At 22.4% G+C, this 5250-nt stretch overlaps 1 protein-coding gene and 1 long non-coding RNA gene across 2 annotated transcripts in view; both read left to right on the top strand.

The window, feature by feature from the left end:
* The window catches only part of LOC126893823 (uncharacterized), a 138307-nt gene that overhangs the window by 79200 nt on the left and 53857 nt on the right, over window positions 1–5250 (top strand). The gene's annotated exons all lie outside the window — the stretch shown is intronic.
* Window positions 1–5250, top strand: part of LOC126893789 (elongation of very long chain fatty acids protein 4-like) — a 28438-nt gene that overhangs the window by 8815 nt on the left and 14373 nt on the right. The window lies entirely within an intron of this gene.

Raw genomic sequence — 5250 nt, 5'->3', positions numbered from 1 at the left:
ACTACTTTTTCTCAGCTCTCACTGGACCGATTTCTTTTAACAATACGTCAAAAGATCACAAATTGTATCTAGTTGAAGACATTACCCTTAAAAATTTAAAAATTTTCCCTCGTTCCCCGCAAATGGGGGAAATATCCAAAAAAATTACAAATTTAAAAATCGACAAATTTTGTCATTTTTTTCACTTTTTTTTCTTAAAACTTCCATAACTTTTTCAAAAATAAACAAATCAACATAATTTTTTTTATACTAAAATCTTAAATATTTCCCTTTTATTTGATATCATTTTTTTGAAAATTTAACACTTAACATGCTTATTGGGGGGGATTTAAAATAGCAACTTTTTTACAAATCTAACATTTTCAACTTAACTTTTGAAAATGTTCCGGAAATACTGCGTCCTTTAAACATATATCAAATTAAAGCTTATTTTATGTACTATAAAATGAAAAAAAAAAATTGTCCCGACACTTTATCTTCTGCATGTAAACGGCTGCATAGTTAAAAACGGTAGCACAGTGGGGTCGAGGCACTGTGTGGACGAGGCATAGATGGGACAAGTATAGATGATATCTGACAGTGATTAAAATCACTATCATAAGAAACGCTTCGATGCAAATCTGTAGATAGTGTTTCCTTTAGAGAAATTGGTGAAATATTTTAAAAGCAACATGAACTCTTATTTTTTTAATTATATCCTGAATGCTACCGTTTTTTTTACTTATTATTTAATGTAACATAAAAACATCATAACGTTTAAAAAAATTTAACAAGCTATTTATACATTTTAAATTAATGTTGATTTTTATAAAATACCATTGTATCAAAAGTTATGACTTTAACATGGTTAAAAAAATGATTTAAAAATAAACACTTGTGCTATTTCGTATTTTACCCATAATACTGTAATAAAATTTATTTATTTTCGCTATAGATATTATTTTTTATTTTAATTAAATATTTACCATAAACTAATTCTTGTTTGATCAAATCTATAAAAGTAAGACGCATTTCCTTAAAAAAACTTCCATGGGTTTCGTTTGACATTTTTAACATAAATAAATTTCATCAACTAAACTGAATGTTACTATATTTAATAAAAATTCTGTTAAAATAATAATTACTTTTACAACTGAAGATTTTCTAGAAATCACTTTTTAATTGAAAAATGTACATACATATTTTACTGTAAATATTTACTGTAAAATCGTTTATATATGACTATACATCATGATTGTACATTAAGAATGACCCTTTTTCACATTAATTTTCTATTATGCATGAAATCGGCAATTATTATTTTGCGTTTAACCACCTTCTACTAAATTTGAAAGGCAACAAATCATTAATTGATTTTAAGGAAGTGTTTCCAAGCAAATCAAATTTAACTGTTTCATAAATTCATAAAATTATTAATTATTATATTTATAGTAACTCAAAAAAAGAAGAAATATAATAAAATTATTTTTTTCTATATATTAGTGGAAAAAGGAGTTACTATTTATTTTAATAGTAATATTTTCTCGGGTAAGAGTTCGAGGGTTTTTAAGAATAGTGAAAAAGGTAATAAAAAGATAGAGTGATTTTTTTTAGTGATCACTGAATCTTTCTTCGTTTCTATGTTAACCATATACTTAAAAAATATAATATTTTTAAACCTTATTAATTTAATTAATTAGTATCTACCTTGATGTTTCCGTAGGATGTCTAGAGAATGAATTAAGTCGTCTCGTTTATTTTAAATAAATCTGAACGTGTCTGTTCACTTCTTACACATGAATTAAACAATTGAGATTAAAGAGCTGCGTCAATACTGGGAACACGCCTGGATCAATGAGGAATGAGCCATGGGAATATACTGCCCATTTTTAGGCCTTTTTTGTCCCCTTTTATATTGCTGTTTTGTTAATTTTTATAACTATATTCATATGCAAGAATTGTCAGAAACGCTATTTGTTATCTCTTTATTAAATTTTTTAATACATGTTATCTTAAAAACTAATATACTATTCTGGACAATGATTAATTATTTCATTACAAATTGACATATCAGTGACAATCCATATTAACATTTATGTGTATTTTATTATTTACATGAAAGTTTTAATTAATTTAGTTTATCGCTTAACAAATAATATTGATTACATTGCCCATATGTGACAGTATGACAATTATTACTTGACAATAGTTATCATAGTTCATTGCTTAAATAAGAATTGTCATGAGAGGTCAATTTATTATAACATCCACCACAATTTTTTTGAAAGTTGTGTCCTCACAACTAAGGTATACAAGGACAAAAAAAAAAAAAAATTATTATAATAACAATTTTGTAAAAAATAAGTAATTAATAGTATTTATAATTAATAATGATTAATTATTATGGAATTGGATATTAATTATTAGTATATACATTAGTTAAAAGTTCATAATTAAATGCATATTAAGTATATAATGTAAGAAATAATAATACGATAATATATAAGTATGTTAAGTACAAAATAAAATATTTAAAAAAAAATTGTGCCAATAATTTTTTAAAACAGTATAAGAAAATGTAAAAATGTATTATAACATATTAGTGTTATAACAATTAGTTAATGAACAAGACGTGTATATTAAATAAAGCTGTATAGTATTATTTTTCATATCAAAATAATAAGTTAGTACATTCTAGTAATTATAAGATAAGTAAATACTATAATCTTTACTTTATTTATGGAATAGATAGAGTTTTTTTATCTAAAGATGATAAGTATTCCTATCTTTCTAATATACAAGTATTGAGAGTTAATTTTTTAATAGGCTGTAAAATATAAGTAAAATAATAAATATTTCATTCATAATTAAATGTTTAACTTGAAAATTGTTGCGTCTCAAAAATATTTAGTTAATGGACATTTGTAAAACACAATTTATAAAATAATAAATAATAATAATTATTGATCATATTCAGCTATTATTACTTGAAAATCAAAATATACTAATAATAATTATAAAATTAATCAAAATACCGTTAAAGACCGGTCATCAAAAAGATACATATGTCAACTTAATAGTTATTCTTTTTACGGTATACGTTTGATTAGCTAGATAACTTTTTCAGAATAACTAATTTGAATAAACATTGATACAATGTTTAGTGCTTGTTTAATGTGTTAACAAATATTTAAAGTTTTTCATAACATGTAATTGAATAATAAAAAATAATTTTAAGTATTACTTTACACAATTAAGTAAAAATTCATAATTTTGTCTTATAAGTCATCAAATAAAGAAATACAATAAAACTATATATCCTCGAATATTATCATTGATTTATAAACTTATAAATCAATGACATAACAATTATTTCTGGTAATTTTATTATCAAGAAACTTCTAATAGCTAGAATTTTGAAATAAATACAATATATTTCGTGTGTAATTATTACTAACGCCATTTTCATAAAAATTATGAAGTCATTGTACTCCCTCTTGCAAACATAAAGTGTATATAACAATAGATTAAATGAATGTACTTATATTAATATAAGATTCTCTTTTAGTAATTCTAAACCGTAATAAAGAGAGCATTAATTTTTTCATATTGTGTTGTAAATATCATAATTTTACACTATTTCTAACGTCAATTATATAACTATTTGCTCATTATAACAAGGCAAAATATTTTGTACTCGTGTTAATGTTATTTTATTTATTTTGACGATTGTTGAATCGCTTAAACCGAGAATATATAAATGAAACCCCTTGATTTTAGGAGACAATTATTGTTGATTAATAGATATTAATTGATAAATTAATACCTTATTTTGATAACTTACTTGACATTAAACAATATCAACTGTCAACTGTTCAAACATTTTTAAACGATATGTATTTATAATAGTATTTAGTTTATTAAAATTTAATTAAAATTGATTATTTTTAGAACAAGTTATTATAAACGGAAAATTATTTGCATATGTATAGGTAGGCAAAATTATGATAAACATATGTTTAATAAATTATTGACAACTTAAATAACTTTTGATCCAGTTAATATTTTTAGCTAATTTTTTTTTTNTATCACAATAAAATAGATATTTTACATAATACTGAAAACAAGGAATTTGTATTTCAATAATAAATAAATATCATAAAAATCCATATTTTATTATTTTTATTTGGTATAAAATTATGACACAATAATATGAAANTATTTGGTATAAAATTAAGACACAATAATATGAAAAATATAAAACACTTATAAATGTATACAGGGTGGCCCACCACTCACTGACAACTTAAATAACTTTTGATCCAGTTAATATTTTTAGCTAATTTTTTTTTTAAATAATAGTTATACGTTAGGTCTATAGCTATATCTCAATAATTAATTTTTTTACATTTTATTAAAAATATTAATTATTTTTAAATTTTAAATAAAATGTAAAAAAAAAATCTAAGATAGCTATTTTGTAGAATAGAATTTAAGAAAAATTTTATTAAAAAAATATCATATTAATATTCAGTAGTAAATATTCTGTAGCGTTTTGATATTTGTGAAAATTTGAATTTTCATGTATTATTTTATGCTATCTTTTCATGATTGCTATAATTTGGAGGTGTGTATCTTTTTCCATGAAAATGACTTATACTTTTGAATTGCCTTATCTATTTTCTTATCATGGTATTAATGCCAAGTTTGTAATGTATACACATTATCATCATATGTATACACAGTAATCATGAAAAGATAGCGTTTTCTTCTGTCCTTTTCTCAATACGTATTTCAATGTTTATAACCGTAAAATAATACATGAAAATTCAAATTTTCACAAACTTCAAAACGCNTACAGAGCTCGACAAAACAATATATATATTTATTATTGCATTAAATTTTTTAGAACTGGTTTCAAATATTTCATTAGTTTTTATCTAGCACCAATAAGTTTGCCGAAATTTAAGCAATTTTTAGATAACTTTACGTAACAAATATTAACCTATCATTTTGAAATTACTACCTATATATTTTTAGTTATTTGTCCAATAAAATTTTGTATAATTTAACTATAAAAAAAATTGGAAAAAGTTCAGTATTTTTTATTTATTTTAAAACTCAACCTTTAAATATAATATCAAAAGTGTAACCCTATGGATTGTTTCAAAATTTTGCATTAATTTTCAATTAACTAAAAATATATAGAAGGGGTACCCAAGGAACAAATATTTTAGTCACATTTTGTGTAAACACAAATTATACAAATAC

Source organism: Daktulosphaira vitifoliae, unplaced genomic scaffold (genome assembly GCF_025091365.1).
Source record: "Daktulosphaira vitifoliae isolate Bord-2020 unplaced genomic scaffold, ASM2509136v1 Scaffold_1, whole genome shotgun sequence".
Lineage (NCBI taxonomy): Eukaryota > Metazoa > Arthropoda > Insecta > Hemiptera > Phylloxeridae > Daktulosphaira > Daktulosphaira vitifoliae.
This window is presented reverse-complemented; position numbering and strand designations above follow the sequence as displayed.